This window comes from Saccopteryx leptura, chromosome 1 (assembly GCF_036850995.1).
Source record: "Saccopteryx leptura isolate mSacLep1 chromosome 1, mSacLep1_pri_phased_curated, whole genome shotgun sequence".
In the NCBI taxonomy this organism is placed as follows: Eukaryota; Metazoa; Chordata; class Mammalia; order Chiroptera; family Emballonuridae; genus Saccopteryx; species Saccopteryx leptura.
Genome location: NC_089503.1, coordinates 289,362,099 through 289,380,352, shown reverse-complemented (window position 1 = coordinate 289,380,352; position 18,254 = coordinate 289,362,099). Strand labels below are relative to the sequence as shown.

At 34.9% G+C, this 18,254-nt stretch overlaps 1 protein-coding gene and 1 pseudogene across 1 annotated transcript in view; one reads left to right on the top strand and one right to left on the bottom strand.

The window, feature by feature from the left end:
- Positions 1-18,254, bottom strand: part of LOC136388356 (NKG2-A/NKG2-B type II integral membrane protein-like) — an 85,549-nt gene that overhangs the window by 64,576 nt on the left and 2,719 nt on the right. The gene's annotated exons all lie outside the window — the stretch shown is intronic.
- LOC136406459 (syntaxin-7 pseudogene) lies at positions 3,883-7,277 on the top strand (annotated as a pseudogene).

Genomic DNA, 18,254 nt, shown 5'->3' with positions numbered 1-18,254 from the left:
CATATATACTATGGAATACTACTCAGCCATAAGAAATGATGACATCGGATATTTACAACAACATGGATGGATCTTGATAACATTATATGGAGTAAAATAAGTAAATCAGAAAAAAGCAAGAACTGCATGATTCCATACATAGGTGGGACATAAAAAAAGAGACTAAGAGACATGAACAAGAGTGTGGTGATTACCAGGGTGGGGCGAGAGAAGGGTCACAAAAAAACCAGATAGAAGGTAACAGAAGACATTTTGACTTTAGGTGATGGGTATGCAACATAATTAATTGTCAAAATAACCTGGAGATTTTTCTCTAAACATATATATCCTGATATATTAATTTCACCCCATTAAAATTAATAAAAAAATATAGCTCGGGTTGAGAGGATGACCCCAGATGGGCAGAGCTTCGGCACCAGATGGGGGTCGCCAGGTGGATCCCTGTTGCACTGCATGTAGGAACCTGTCTGTCTATTCCCCCTCCTCTCACTTGAGAAAAGAAAAAAAGAGAAAGAAAATTATTTAGTCTCAGATATTACATATATTGCCATTTTTTGTCATTATTTTTCTCTCTGATTTTCCCTCTGTCCCTAAACTGTCTGAATCAGTAAATGTTAGGTGATTGTAAACATACAAATGCCATGTGATTTTACTTATATGTGCTATAAAATATACAAAATAAAATAATAAACAAAATAGAAACAGACTCCTAGACACAGAGAACAGACTGACAGCTTTCAGAGAGGTTGGGGCGTGGGAGGCTGGGTGAAAAAAGTGAAGAGATTAAGCTGAGAAAAAAATCATAGACAACAGTATGGGGATTACATGAGGGAAATGGGGTGGGGGAAGGAGGAGACGGTAAATAGGAGATAAACAAGGATGAAATGAGACTTGACTTGGGGTGGTGAACACACAATATAATATACAGATGATGTACATATCATAGAATTGTACAGGTAAAGTCCATATAATTTTATTAACCAATGTCACTCAATAAATTCAATATTTTTTTAAAAAAGAAAACATAACCTTTTAAATTATGAAGCATAAATAGGCAAAAAACCACTATTTGTTGTGGTCTCTCTACTTCTTATGGAAATAGTACAATAGAAGTCTTGTTTTATTTTTTCATTGATTCAAGGAAGAGAGTGGGGAAGGGAGAGCTAGAGAGAGAAAAAATGCATTAACTTGTTGTTCCTTTTAGTTGTTCCATTTTTAGTATGCCCTCGTTAGTTGCTTCTAGTATGTGTATTGATCTCAGATCTAACCTGCGATCTCCATGCACCAGTTCAATGCTCTATCCACTGAACAACCCAGCCAGGACCTACAAAAGAATTCTTTAAACAAATCTTATCTTTAACAGGCATTGATGTTATGAAGAGCTATGAAAAGAGTAGTAGGTTATCTTAAACAGGTAATAAAACATATTGTCAACAATATAATTGTGAGTCTATGTCTTTGAAAGAAAAACAAGTCTATTAAAGCTTAGTTTAAATGCAATCAAGTTAAATCAAATTAAGATTTTGACAATTTTCATTTGAGATTGGCTCAGGCTAAGAAAATCACAGTTTGTTTAAAGAAGTTCATACTGCAGTCTTTTGTATTAATCATAAAATAGCTAGATAATCAATGTGCAGATGAGATCCTGCAATTTTACATATTAAATATCTTGTGGATTATATATATATATATCTTATGAATTTCCTTACCCCATTTGAGTAGAAATATCAGTTAAATGTTCCCTATTAACATTTATCATTTGTAATACTTTTATATATTAGTTTGTGCCATTTAAAATTTATGTACTCTGTTTTATTGATGCCTAAAATAATGGAAGAGTTTAAGTTGTGAAAAAAATAAAATATATCATGTTGATAAAATTAAGGAATTTAAGTGTTATGCAATGTACTATATCTGTAATGGTGTATAAGTTAATTATTTTAAAATAATTTTCACTATTCTCTAATAAAACCTGTTTTGAGGAAGTCATTTTCAGCTTGTTATGTTTTAAAGTGTTAAGAATGCTGAAAGACTTGCTATGTTATGAGGAGATGAATTCTTGGGGAACTGCTGCTTCTCATTTTATGCCAGAGCATTTTCCCTTCCCTTCTGAGAGCCTTCACATCACACTGCCAACCTTTAACATATACATGGTTGAAAGTCAGTTTTTACAAATACAAAACCAAATATTATTTCCTGTTACAATGATGTCCAGACAAAAGTTGTGAAAATAACTTGTTATTTTTAGTCATTTTCTAGTATCACATTTTCACACACCTCCAACCCCCAAATTAATGTCTACAAGAGTCAGTGAATATGTCCTGAATTGGATATAGGGTCTTTGCAAATGTAATCAAGTTAAGATGACGGTATACTGGTGTAAGATGGGCCTTATATAATACATATGATGTCCTATAAAAAGAATAATTAGGAAAAAAACAAAGAGGTTCACATGCAGAAGAATGAGAAGACAGAGACAGAGGTAATGTGTCTGTAGTCATGGAATGCCAAGGACTCAGAGTTACACACAAAACTAAAAGAAATGTACAGTACAGAGTCAGCTCCAGTGTCTTCATAGTGAAGACGGCCTTGTTCAAGCCTTCATTTTAGATTTTAAACCTGCAGAACTATGATAGAATAAGTCTTTCTGGTATAAGTCAAAGTACATTAAAATATAAAAATTAAGAAGTAATTAATGATGCATGAAAACATTTTGAACCATCTGGGTGTACCATGAATCAGAGGAAACTTTGATTTTACCTGGATCCATTGGGAATACCAAATATGAAGAAAGACAGGAAGTTGGTGTGAAAAGTACTAATATCTACAAATTTGCCCCTGATCATCACAAAATGTCAGTCTTCCTTATGGTCTCAAGAAAAGTCTTCATCTCCCATACCTTGTTTCTTATTTCTCTTTTCTTTTTTTATGCTTAATATCTGTTAAAGGTAGAGCAATTGAAGTAAATGCTTCAGTCACTATGATGCTGCTTGTCAGAGACATTTTACATCAGAGAAGCAGCTGTTGAGATGAACAGGAATTTAACTGTATACACAAAGGTCACCATTTCCCCAACACTGTCACAGAAAGTCTGATTACTTTCATTTGAAAATATTGGCTTTGATCAATTAATTACCTATTCAGGCTTATTCCCCTGATCATTTGGTTTGGGGACATCACCTCAAAAGTTTGATGATCTTTGTTTGTCTCTCCATATTGAAAACTGGAATTGTAATTTTGAGAAAATGTTTTATATCATGAAATAATATTTATATTAATTTTTTATCAATTTAATAAAAATACAACATATCTAGCAATATTGAAATTATGTGAGGAACTATTTCAGTGTAGAATATATGTTGTATTTTATATTCTGGCATCTGGGATTTTCATAATTCTGACACGTGGTCATAATTTTGGTACACCACTCTCTTCTCCACATGTTCTGATGACTATTATTGTAGATTAGATTATTGTCAGTGAATCCACATTTCATCCCTCTAACCACTATGAGAAGAGTGTACATTTCAGAAAATTAATAAGGTTGGCTATATAACTTGTTTTGATTACATAATGTGATCGGAAAAATACCAGTTTATGAAATCAAGTACAAGCATTAAGAGGCACATGTTGGGCCCTGATTGGTTGTTCAGTGCATGGAGCACTGGCCAGGCCTATGGACATCCAGGGATCGACTCCTAGTCAAGGCACACAGGAGAAGTGGCCACCAACTTCCTGAAGCTTCTCCCCCTTTTGTATTCTTGCAACTGGATTGGTTCCCATGCAGCCCCTGGCACTGAGGATAACTCTGTTTGAGCACATCAGTCTCAGGCACTAAAAATAGCTAAATACTAGAGTATTGGCCTCAGATGAGGTTGCTACATGGATCCAGGTAAGGATGCATGTGGGAGTCTGTCTCAGCATATATATAAAAGAAATCCCATATTGGTTAAACCTGCTGAGAGTTGTTAATCACCGCTATGGGAAGGTCTTCCAGGTAGTCCACTGTTCAGAGAATAAAATATATAAATGGGATCTGAACTAATTCTTTGCTTTGGAGCTAAGCCCATATATATTCAGCTTTATCACTGGAAATTAAACATACCAAAAAAGAGAAAATAGAAATAAATGAATAAAATATACTTGTTCTTAAATGTCAATGCAAGTGTGTTTACACAACTTCAGCGGTTAGATACAGCCACAACATACACATTATAATTTTGAATATTGATATTTTATCTATGTAAATAGAAAGAATAAATATAAAGATGTTAAAAGCTAAATTCATATTCAAAGAAATAAATGTATATGGACTATTAATTTATTTTGTAATAAGAAAGCACTACCACTTCTAATTGAAATATAATAAAAATTATTCTGAAGAATTCTCAAATTACTAAAGTTTATCCCAGAGTCTCAGTAACTGACTCATACGAATATTATTTCCTTTTAAATAATTTATTTAACACTTTATTGTTTTCATTAAATATGCTTCCAAACATACTAATTAAAAGTGTCAAAAAGGGGAGTAAGAGAATTTAATAAAACAAGGTACTTTTTAAAATACCTACAATCCAGTAGTGGAAAAACAGACATGTAAAAAATACCAAAAGGCACTGAATATTACCCAATCAAACCACTTGTCAGAAGCAAAAATAAAACAAATCATTCATAATGCGGCACCAAACTAGACGCAAAAGACATATATTTTGGTTTCACCCTCTGAGAAATGGGCCATTCCAAACAGATTTTATGTAGAAGCCATGGAGTTGTTGCATAGTAACAAGGGCAAACTGACAATGTATTACTTTCAACTCCAAAGCTATCTTTATTGTCCTTTCTGAGACAATCGCGCTAGGTCTTTATCATTGTTTCCCCTGTCTGCTCAATCCAGAGACACTGCAGGAAAAGGACTCTGCATCTGGGTTTCATGTTGTTTCTCTCCTGTGGCCACAGAGGTGTGATGGACAACATGCATGCAGGGAGTGCTTGTGGTGTTCCCCTTCCTGCAAGTTTCTGTGTCTAGTCAGAGTTCCCTTTCCTCTGGCCTCTGATTGCTGACAATGACAGGGAGGTCTTCCTGCTCATCTGCACAGCTTGAGATCAGTCCTCTCCAATATCGGCCAGCAGACTTGGAACCGCTCTGTCCCAGAGCATCCAGTGAACACGTCAACCATAGAGTTTTCTGTGCTGACTTTGTCTTCAATGACATTTAACAGCCATCTGAAGAGGTGCACCTGGCTCCATGTGATATCATGCTTAGTACCCTTAATAACACTCTGGTACAATTCAAAATTTTCTTCTTGCTGCTCTGTGCAGCCTATCTCCAACAATAATATTTTAAAATTCTTTAAACCAAGCTGCTCCTAATTTCTCTTTCCTGACTTGACTGACTTAAACTCTGTGAATCTCTTGGATATTTAGTTCTCATTTCCAACACTCAAGGGCTAGATCAAATTAATTGATTTGTAAATGAGTAATATATTATTTACATTATTATAGACCTAGAAATAATAGCTTTTGTTATAATTCATAATCAAAACATAATTAATTTTAATAAATACCTGAAATCTTAGATATATATAATATGTACCAGAATACATATTTTAAAAATTAATATGGTTTAAAAATGATTCTAGAATACCAAGGATAAAGAGTCAGGTAAACCAGTCACTTTCAGTGACTATGATGTAGCAAAGTCGATTCATTCTCAGTAACAAAAGTACCACTCTGATGAGTGATGTTGATCACTGGGAGGCTCTGCATGCTTAGGAAAAAGGGGATATATCACAGAATATCTCAGTATTCATTGCTTAATTTTGTTGTGAACCAGAAAATGGTATCAGAAGAATATCTTAACAAATAGTTCTATAAATATAACTGAAATGTTTGCGAAGAAATTAAAAATGTGTTCTTTACAGATGCTGAGATGATCATTTTACTGAATTTAGGTAAGCTAAAGTGCCTGGTGCTTACAGACATATGTTATTGTTTCTGAGCAGGATTGAGACTGGAGATTCACGGGCCACTGAAATATTGCAATTGTACAATTCTTGTTTAAATCTGCAGTTGTTGAGGATCTGAAATACAGAGATAACTCATCATTTATCTAGTAATATATAACTTAATATTATAATAAATAAACTCTTCAGAATAATAGTTACATATAAATCTAAATATTTTTCATAATATTACTAAAAAACAGTTTCTTTATAAAATTGTTCACATTGCTTTTTATTACAAAGATTAATTCCTGATTTAGCAAGCATAAAGGCATAAATTATATGAGTTCTCAGGAAACTTACTGTTCTGTAGACAGAACTGTGCCTTTTTGCCGAAACGACTTGATATTGTTTCTGTGGGAGAGTTCAATCCATGAAAATATATGGAAAAGGGTCAAAAAAGTCTGTAAGAACACATATTTTATGAGAAATTAAGTTAAAGCTTGTATACTGATTTGAATTTGTAAACACAAAGTAGGCCTGCAGAGGGATGGGGAAGAGGAACTTGAGGTGGTCAGGGTGACTGCTCAGTAAACTGCACACAGACCACCAGCATCTGATGAAATTAGTGACTAAGCAAGTCAACTGCATTGTATAGTCAAGAAATTGTTGGTCACCTACCCAGCTGGCCCAGCATATCCAACACCCTGAGATCACACATGTTCTGTGGAAATACAGAGGACCCTGAAACAATGTACAACACCTCAAGATTCACCTAAATTCACTCAACATCTGCAACAAAAGCAGCAGAATCATAACCGACTTGCCAAATAAACAAATAAGTCCATTAAAGGGTTTGGAATCTGAACACCATTCCCAATGAACAATATCAAATGAAAATACAAGATTGCTAGTGGCTGAGATCACGTCACTGACAAACTTTCCAAAGGACGAGAGGCAAGCAGCTGAAAAAAAATTTTGTTGTTCCTGTGGGAACCTTTTCTAAAGAATCAGTGGTTTTCCTGAGGAGAGCTCAAACACAGGAATCTTGTAACCTGGGAGAGCCACACTCAACCTCAAGTGCAAGTGCAGAATGAGGAAATGACAGAGGATGACCTCTGCCTTGTTCAAGAGAGAGTCTTCGATTAGGCAACTTGTAGCTGATATGATCGATATTAATAACTATTTAAAGATTCATGAATGACAATTCATGAGCAAGGACGTATGACAGACAGCATAGAAGCCAAAGTTGAAAATGTAGCAGTGCATGTCCAACAAGCCAACCAGCAACTGCCAAGGACAAGAGAGTATGAGAAAAAGCATTTCTGCATGTAGCTGCACAAGCTGTTAAAGAAATACAGAAATCTACAAGAGGCTAGCAATGAAGAAGAAAACTCTTAACCTTTATTATTTAAATGACTCTGTTATCATTATTTTGACTCTGGTTTCTATTTGTATGTTGAGATTTTAAATGCAGGTTTCATTGAAATTAAACAGAGAATGATTTTGGTAACTAATAAATTTACTTCAGAAAATAATGCCAAAATGATACATTCAGATAACTCATTTAAAGAACAAACTATTATAAAAATGTTGGTATTTAGTTGCATTTGGCTTTGTATTTTGTTTGGGTTCAAGTATACAGCATGTTGAATGGATGTTTTTCTATGTTAAAAGGTGATCACCCTAATGGATGTGGAGCCCATCAGACACCATGCATGATTATTAGAAAATTGTTCACTATGTTCTCTGTGTTGTGCTTTTCATCATCATGACAATTTTTATAACTGGCATTTTAAAGAACCTCTTTTGGATAAAAGTTTATAATGTATAAGGTTTTAAGCTGTTCTTCATTTTCATATATAGGTAACCAACTGTTTTGTACCAGTCTTCATTGAAGAAGTAATTAGATGCATGTCAATTAACTCACTTCTTTCCTTAATTTATCTTCCCTTTAATGCACTAATATGAATATTGTAAAAGGATTATTTTATCTCATAGTCTTTGTTTTATAGTATTCTTATTTAACAGTTTGATAGTGAAGGTAATGCTATATCCCAAGCTATAAGACTTAAAATGAGAACAAATAAAATATTAAGTAACCATGTAAATTTCATATTTGCAACCAACATGAAGATAATTTTAAATGAAAAACATAAAGTTAATATTTTTATAAGTTGCAGTCCTTCAATTTACGATATCTTTTTGCACAATGAACACATTAGGGAAATGTATTGGTAAGATAAAATGAAAAGGACAAATGGACAAAATAAAAGATTTCACAGCTCTGAAAGCTGATCAAGAACTAATAATAACTTGTGATTATTTATTATTGATAGACTTGATAGAGATTCGAGAAAGAAGAATACAGCAAATGTAAGTCTTCCCATCTAGGATGCTACCATGTCTCCCTCTTCCATCCCTGTTTTACCTCAGTGAGTAAGAATGATGATTTTTACAATTTGAAGAAAGCTGCAAATATCAATGGTGTCGCCACAGGGGCAGACTTGATTAGCAGTGGAAGAGGTTGGCAAATAGCCTACTACATATTCAGCTCAGAGTGCTGAATGCACCAGGTGATAAACGAAGAACATCCTTTTTGCAGTCTGAAGTTGTGCACCACATGGTGTCAAGCACGGTGCCAGCCAGAAGTGCCAGCCAGAAATATAACAGGAAAGTATAATACTAGAAATAAGAAACAATTGGAGAGGTGACATCATCTTTCTACACATTCTGGCTTTTGGGAAAAAATAGAGCACAAGTGTAGAAGAAACAATGATAATTCAGTAAAAATAAAAGCCAATGGTATCTTTGAAAATTGATATCAAGGTAATGAGCACTCTCCTATACACACACACACATACACACACATGCACACACACACACACGCACACACACATGGTCATCAAACAATAGAGGTTAGAAGCCATACTGACTTGAGATATTTTAATACATTTTATAAAAATCTTTGGTTGTTTTACTAAGGTTGCATACGCAAGGAGAATCCTGGGTAAGCTAGGATAAATATACAAATAAACAAGTATATATACATTTCCAAAGAGAAGATTCTACGGTAAATGCTTTCCAAACTACAAAAAAGATTAATAAATTGAAGAAAAGTGAAGCAGATTTTATACTTACTATACTATATTATCAAAAATATGTACTTATACAAAATTAGAAAACATGCAAAGAACCTGAGAAATGTCTTTCATACTCTTAGGGGGAAAATCAGTCAATAGATTTAACTTTTACTGAGATGTTGAAGTCATTAGAAAAATATTTTTAAATAATCGTTATAAATTTAAATGTATATATAAATTATAAAAACTATGTTCAAATAATAACACAAAAATATAATGGCAGTGACAGAATAATTAAAGAAATAAAAACTGTATGAATGAATCAAACAAAAATTCAGAGTTGAAAATACATTACCTCCATTGAAAAATGTACTACATTTACATAAATTTTGACATGTGAAAGAGGAACTGATGACATTAAAGCAGAGTAAAGAAATGATTAATTCCTGAGGCTAAAGAGAAAGAAAGTCAAATATTAATGGAGACCCAGAAGCCTTTAGAACAATATTAGGAAAACTGACATAGGTGTGATTATTGTCTGAGAATACAAAAACAGAGAGAAAAATAGTTTTTAAGACAAATGAACAGCCTCTTAAATTTTATGTTAAAATATATATAGACCCATGTGTATAAACTTATTCATGAAGAAAGGATCATCTGCTAAAGATTATACTCCATCAATTAGATAATGAGAAAAGTATCAACTTCACTTCTACCACACAGCATGGCAAAGACAGCAGCACAAAGAATAAATTTTCAGAGTATTATAGTTCCAAATGTATAAGTTGACCATTAATAAAGAAGATAAACCCTAAGAGTAATGTAGTTGATTACCTTTATGAATATTGACTAAGTTTTGATGGGCCCCCTATAATCACTAACAGGCAAAATAAGATATTGGATCAGGGTAACATTAATATATTTAGGTCATGAAAAGATTCCAATATGAGAATAATAATGTAAATAACAGTCAAAAGTACTATTTCTGTCTTATAAAGCATAAAAAGGTCTCATGCTCCAAATATAACAATTTCTAGAAAGGAAAATATTAGGCAACATACAGGGGAAATTGGCAAGAGACATGAACAGTCACTTCTCATTCTCACAATAGAGAATCTCATAATGATTACTGCCTAGATGATGTGCTCAATCTCTCAGTAATCAGGAAAGTGCCCATTAATGTCATAATGACACTTTCATATAGTGATCAAACTTATAGCATTAAAATTCCTGATAGTACTTAGTGTTGGATAAAAAATTATTGGATAAAATGTGTATTAACATAATAAACAAGAAAGTGGTGGGATAATCTAATAAATTTTTCATATGTATATATCGATGAACTTGCTATTTCTATTTGATATATAGAGGATAGTAAGTTATAATTATACACTTATACCATTATAATATTAAAGTTGTATTTATAAATTATTAATATATTATAAATATAATATTTATGTTACATAAATATGATATATGTAGCATTTATATGTAATGCACATTATTTTAAATACATTATTTTAAATATTTGAGAAAATATATAAAAATTTTCATAAAATAATTATTTGTAATGCTGACACATTAAAAATCAACTATATTCTTGTAGAGAAGAATAAAGTGTCATGTGTATACAAAATAGCAGGAAAAATCAACAAACTAAAGATTAAGGCAATAATACATATAAATTGCAAAAATATCATATGGGAGTTAAAGGAGATATCAAATACCTAATGAATGACTCTTTATATAAAGTTCAGGAGGAGAGTGACGTCACGGAAATGGTGCCGTGAGCAGCGCGTCCGACAGATCTCCCCAAAATCACAACAAATTTATCAACTAGAAACAGAAAAATTTATCCTCGGAGCATTCCGGAGTTCCACACAAACTGAAAGCGAAAGGACTGTTATCACTTGAATCTGAGAGACGAGGGTGTGGAGGAAGATAACTACCGCAGGAACATTCATTCAAGCCGCGGAGGGGGCGCGCCTGTGGTGAGTCAGCCCACACTCGGGAGAGGCGAGCAGCCGCCGGCGCGCGCCCGGTCCGGTTGCAGAGCGAGCACCACTAACGTTCCCAGTGGCCCGTGCACTGCGAGTGAGAGTCCCCAGCCACTGGTGCCTGGAGCGCCCCATTTGCACGCGTACCCTACTGGCCCGCACACCCAGGGTGCCCCATTATCCTGCGCCCGGTGCACCCTACTGGCCCGCACACCCAGGGTGCCCCATTATCCTGCGCACGGTGCGCCCCAGCCACCAGCGGCGGGGTGAGCGGGAGAGGCGCCAGGGCAGTCTTCCCTACTTGGGAGATTCTCTCCGCGGGCAGGGCACCTCACCCAGCCATTCAAGCTAACAATCAAGCGTTGGGGGAGGGGCGCGCGCAGGCAGCCTGAAATACCTTCGGGAGCACAGCTGCGGACCCAAACACTGAAATTAGCTTAACCCATGAAATCTGCGCACCCACGGGCTCTAATTGATAAGATCTCTCTCAGTTCAGCGATCCAAGACAAGAGGCGTGATATTTCTTAGTACCTCTCGCTAAAGGGGCAGGGGCAACTTCTGATTGATAGAGCCTCCATATTCAGGGATAAACGCTAACAAGAGGGACTTGGCAGATAATAAGATCTTTACTACACTAGTCGCAAGCAGAGAATAGTGCCTCTTCTTCCCAGCCAAAACAGGCTACAAAGTGTGGAAAGCCTGGGTTGAGTGGTCCAACTGAATGCTAGGCGCTGAACAGTCACCTTGACAACAATTGACTCCCACCCCCGCCTGATTACACTGGAGGCTCTGACTGCCAGAGCCTTTCCCAAAGCCTTGCACTGAGTGGGGATAGAGTGGGGATTTCCTAGCTCTTTGAGCCTCTTACTCCCCAGGCAGAAGCAGTAGCAGCCTTATAGCTGGATCACCAGGCTGCTAATTCAGGAAGGGGGGACTAGGAGAGAGACTCCAGGAAAGCAAACTCTCTCATCGTTGGACCTTGCAAACACCAACAAGCCTTGACTACCAGCAAGACTAAAGCCAATTATATGACATTGCCATAGAATCCCATCAACTGCAAATCCCTACCTAAGTGTGACACAGGGGCAGAGCCTGGGGTACAGAGTGACTGACCAGGAAGAGGGAGAGAAAAGAAAAAGGAAGAAGTTAACCTCTCAAAATCAAGAAAAATCCACAGACTTTACAACTTGTTCCACTAATTTTTTTTTTTTGCTGTTGTTTGTTTCTTCTATCTTATTGCCTTTATTATTATTATTTCTATTTCCTCCACCTCGGTCCTTCTATTCTCTGCCCATATTATGCTTCCCTTTTCTTGAACTACATTACCCATGAGTGTTACATTTTATTTCTTATCTTTATCCTCACCCTCCTTTAAGGTTATACTCCAAAACACTTAACTCTCACTCTTTCCTCTTTTTTTTTTTTTTTTGTTTTGCTTTATTTTGCTTTTTTCTCTTCCTTTTTTTTTCTTCCTTCGTTTTTCTCTTTTTCTTATTTTTTCCTTTCTATTTGTTTTTTCTTTTCTCATTTTACTTTTCCTCCCATTTAATCCTCAATCACGAACAAATTAGTTAATTTAGGACTCAAGGGGTTTTTTTTGGTTTTCTTTTTCTTTTTCGCTTTTGTTTTTTTTTGTTTGTTTGTTTGTTTATTTTTGTGGCATTTTGGGTACTTTTTATGTTGCTTTTTAACTCACTAGCATTCCTCCCAGCCCAAGGTCTCCATTGTATTTAGACTTCGCTCCACTTAATACAACAGATTTTTACTTATTATTTTTATTTTTTTCTTTATTATTCTTTTTTTTTCTCCTTTTTTCTGGTTCCCTCTTATCCCTCTCATTATATCTCTTAGTCGACCATTACTTACAAGCAAATCATCTTATCCTTGTCTAAGATTTTCTTCTTTTTTTTTTTTTTTTTTTTTTTTTTTGCATTTAGTAGGTCCCTACTCCCTTTTTTTGCCCCTTGAACTCTTCACCCCAAATCAGGCCCTCCATTATAGGCAGTTTTTGTTCCATTTAGCATAATATAATTCACAGGTCATCACTATATTTCCCTGAGGAGGGGAGAGGAGGGAAAGAGAAGAAAGAAAAAAGGGGGAAATAATAAATTATTACTGGTTTTTTTTTGTGGGGTGTTTTACCTTTTTTTTTTTTTTTACTTTTTACTCTTTATTAATTCTAATTAGTGCTATCAACAAGACTACCCTCAGATGCCAATAAGAAAGAGGAAATCGAATATTATGGATACAAAAGAAAGAGAGGTAACACAAATAGATGTGGAAAAATCTATAGAGAAAAGACTTAACATATTGGAAGCCTTGGAGCTAAATGACAGAGAATTTAAAATAGAAATCTTAAAAATACTCAGAGATATACAAGAAAACACAGAAAGACAATTTAGGGAGATCAGAAAACAACTCAATGAACACAAAGAATATATTACCAAGGAAATTGAAACTATAAAAACAAATCAAACAGAACTGAAAAACTCAATTCACGAGCTGAAAAACGAGCTAACAAGCTTAGCTAGCAGAACAGCCCAGATTGAAGATAGGATTAGTGAAATAGAAGACAAACAACTTGAGGCACAACAGAGAGAAGAAGAAAGAGACTCAAAAATAATAAAAAATGAGAAAGCCCTACAGGATTTGTCTGACTCCATCAGAAAGAATAACATAAGAATAATAGGTATATCAGAGGGAGAAGAGAGAGAAAATGCTATGGAGAATATACTCAAACAAATAATAGACGAGAACTTCCCAAGCCTGTGGAAAGAACTAAAGCCTCAAATTCAAGAAGCAAACAGAACACCGAGTTTTCTTAACCCCAACAAACCCACTCCAAGGCACATCATAATAAAGAACACAAACCAATGACAAAGAAAAAATTCTCAAGGCAGCCAGGGAAAAGAAGAGTACAACATATAAAGGAAGGCCTATTAGATTATCATCAGATTTCTCAGCAGAAACTCTACAAGCTAGGAGAGAGTGGACCCCAATATTTAAAGCCCTGAAAGAGAGGAACTTTCAGCCAAGAATACTATACCCATCAAAGCTATCCTTCAAGTATGAAGGAGATATAAAAACATTCACAAATACAGAAAAGATGAGAGAATTTATCAACAGAAAGCCCCCACTCCAGGAAATACTAAAGGGGGTTTTCCAACCAGATTCAAAGAACAAAAGAAAACAACACCACAAGTAACAGCTCCACCAAGAACACAATAAAACCAAACTTAAACTGTGACAACAAAGGAAAAAAAAGGGGGGAGAGAATGGAGATTAACAGTAGCAAAGGACGATGAAGTGCAGAAATACTTATAAGATAGGGTACTACAATGAATATGGTAGGTACCCTTTTCATTACTTAATGGTAACCACCCTAGAAAAAACCACCACAAAAACACATGACTTAAAAAAGGTAGCAACAGAGGAAAGAAGTATGGAACACAAACAAACAAAAACAAATGATAGAAAAACAAAAGAGAAGAATCAAACTAGATACAAAACTAACAGAAAGCAATTTATAAAATGGCAGTAGGGAACCCACAAGTGTCAATAATTACACTAAATGTAAATGGATTAAACTTACCAATAAAAAGACACAGAGTAGCAGAATGGATTAAAAAAGAAAATCCAACTATATGCTGCCTACAAGAAACACATCTAAGCAACAAGATAAAAACAAATTCAAAGTGAAAGGCTGGAAAACAATACTCCAAGCAAACAACACCCAAAAAACTGCAGGTGTAGCAATACTCATATCTAATAATGCTGACTACAAGACAGAAAAAGTACTCAGAGACAAAAATGGTCATTTCATAATGATTAAGGGGAAGTTGAATCAAGAAGACATAACAATCCTTAATATATATGCACCAAACCAAGGAGCACCAAAATATATAAGACAGCTACTTATTGACCTTAAAACAAAAACTAACAAAAATACAATCATACTTGGAGACCTCAATACACCGCTGACGGCTCTAGATCGGTCATCCAAACAGAGAATCAATAAAGATATAGTGGCCTTAAACGAAATACTACAACACCTGGATATGATAGACATCTACAGGACACTTCATCCCAAAGCGACAGAGTATACATTTTTCTCTAGTGTACATGGAACATTCTCAAGAATTGACCATATGTTGGGCCACAAAGACAATATCAGCAAATTTAGAAAAATTGAAATTGTACCAAGCATATTTTCTGATCATAAAGCCTTGAAACTAGAATTCAGCTGCAAAAAAGAGGGGGAAAAACCCACAAAAATGTGGAAACTAAACAACATACTTCTAAAAAATGAATGGGTCAAAGAAGAAATAAGCGCAGAGATCAAAAGATATATACAGACAAATGAAAATGAAAATACCACATATCAGAATCTCTGGGATGCAGCAAAAGCAGTAATAAGAGGAAAGTTCATATCACTTCAGGCCTATATGAACAAACAAGAGAGAGCCAATGTAAACCACTTAACTTCACACCTTAAGGAACTAGAAAAAGAAGAACAAAGACAACCCAAAACCAGCTGAAGAAAGGAGATAATAAAAATCAGAGCAGAAATAAATGAAATAGAGAACAGAAAAACTATAGAAAAAAATCAATAAAACAAGGAGCTGGTTCTTTGAAAAGATCAACAAAATTGACAAACCCTTGGCAAGACTCACCTAGGAAAAAAGGCACAGGACTCAAATAAATAAAATCCAAAATGAAAGAGGAGAGATCACCACAGACATCATAGATATACAAAGAATTATTGTAGAATACTATGAAAAATTATATGCCACCAAATACAACAATCTAGAAGAAATGGATAAATTCCTAGAACAATACAACCTTCCTAGACTGAGTCATGAAGAAGTGGAAAGCCTAAACAGACCAATCAGCAGGGAGGAAATAGAAAAAACTATTAAAAACCTCCCCCAAAATAAAAGTCCAGGCCCAGATGGTTATACTAGTGAATTCTATCAAACATTCAAAGAAGACTTGGTTCCTATTCTACTCAAAGTCTTCCAAAAAATTGAAGAAGAAGCAATACTTCCAAATACATTTTATGAGGCCAACATAACCCTCATACCAAAACCTGGCAAGGATGGCACAAAGAAAGAAAACTACAGACCAATATCTCTAATGAATACAGATACTAAAATACTAAACAAAATACTGGCAAACCGAATACAACAACATATTAAAAAAATAATACATCATGATCAAGTGGGATTCATCCCAGAATCTCAAGGATGGTTTAACATACGCAAAACGGTTAACGTAATACACCATATCAACAAAACAAAGAACAAACACCACATGATCTTATCAATAGATGCAGAAAAGGCTTTTGATAAAATACAACACAATTTTATGTTTAAGACTCTCAACAAAATGGGTATAGAAGGAAAATATCTCAACATGATAAAGGCCATATATGATAAACCATCAGCCAACATCATATTAAACGGCATAAAACTGAGGACTTTCTACCTTAAATCAGAAACAAGACAGGGTTGTCCACTCTCTCCACTCTTATTTAACGTGGTGCTAGAAGTTCTGGCCAGAGCAATCAGACAAGACAAAGAAATAAAAGGCATCCATATCGGAAAAGAAGTAAAGGTATCACTTTTTGCTGATGATATGATCCTATACATCGAAAACCCGAAGGACTCCACAAAAAGATTATTAGAAACAATAAACCAATACAGTAAGGTCGCAGGATACAAAATTAACATACAAAAGTCCATAGCCTTTCTATATGCCAACAATGAAATATTAGAAAACGAACTCAAAAAAATAATCCCCTTCACGATTGCAACAAAAAAATTAAATACCTAGGAATAAACATAACAAAGAATGTAAAGGACCTATATAACGAAAACTACAAGGCATTATTAAGAGAAATAGAAAAAGACACAATGAGATGGAAAAATATTCCTTGTTCCTGGATAGGAAGAATAAATATAATTAAAATGGCCATATTACCCAAAGCAATATATAAATTTAATGCAATTCCCATCAAAATTCCTATGACATTTTTTAAAGAAATGGAACAAAAAATCATCAGATTTATATGGAATTATAAAAAACCCTGAATAGCCAAAACAATCCTAAGGAAAAAGAATGAAGCTGGGGGCATTACAATACCTGACTTTAAAATATATTAGAGGGCCACGATAATCAAAACAGCATGGTATTGGCAGAAAAATAGACACTCAGACCAATGGAACAGAATAGAAAGCCCAGAAATAAAACCACATATATATGGTCAAATAATCTTTGATAAAGGGGCCAACAACACACAATGGAGAAAAGAAAGCCTCTTCAACAAATGGTGGTGGGAAAACTGGAAAGCCACATGCAAAAGAATGAAACTCGACTACAGCCTGTCCCCATGTACTAAAATTAATTCAAAATGGATCAAAGACCTAAATATAAGACCTGAAACAATAAAGTACATAGAAGAAGACATAGGTACTAAACTCATGGACCTGGGTTTTAAAGAACATTTTATGAACTTGACTCCAATGGCAAGAGAAGTGAAGGCAAAGATAAATGAATGGGACTACATCAGAATAAAAAGTTTTTGCTCAGCAAGAGAAACTGATATAAAAATAAACAGACAGCCAACTAAATGGGAAATGATATTTTCAAACAACAGCTCAGATAAGGGCCTAATATCCAAAATTTACAAAGAACTCATAAAACTCAACAACAAACAAACAAACAATCCAATAAAAAAATGGGAAGAGGACATGAATAGACACTTCTCCCAGGAAGAAATACAAATGGCCAACAGATATATGAAAAGATGCTCAGCTTCATTAGTTATTAGAGAAATGCAAATCAAAACTTCAATGAGATACCACCTCACCCCTGTTAGATTAGCTATTATCAACAAGACGGGTAATAGCAAATGTTGGAGAGGCTGCGGAGAAAAGGGAACTCTCATCCACTGTTGGTGGGACTGTAAAGTAGTACAACCATTATGGAGGAAAGTATGGTGGTTCCTCAGAAAACTGCAAATAGAACTACCTTATGACCCAGCAATCCCTCTACTGGGTATATACCCCAAAACCTCAGAAACATTGATACGTAAAGACACATGTAGCCCCATGTTCATTGCAGCACTGTTCACAGTGGCCAACACATGGAAACAACCAAAAACCCCTTCAATAGAAGACTGGATAAAGAAGATGTGGCACATATACACTATGGAATACTACTCAGCCATA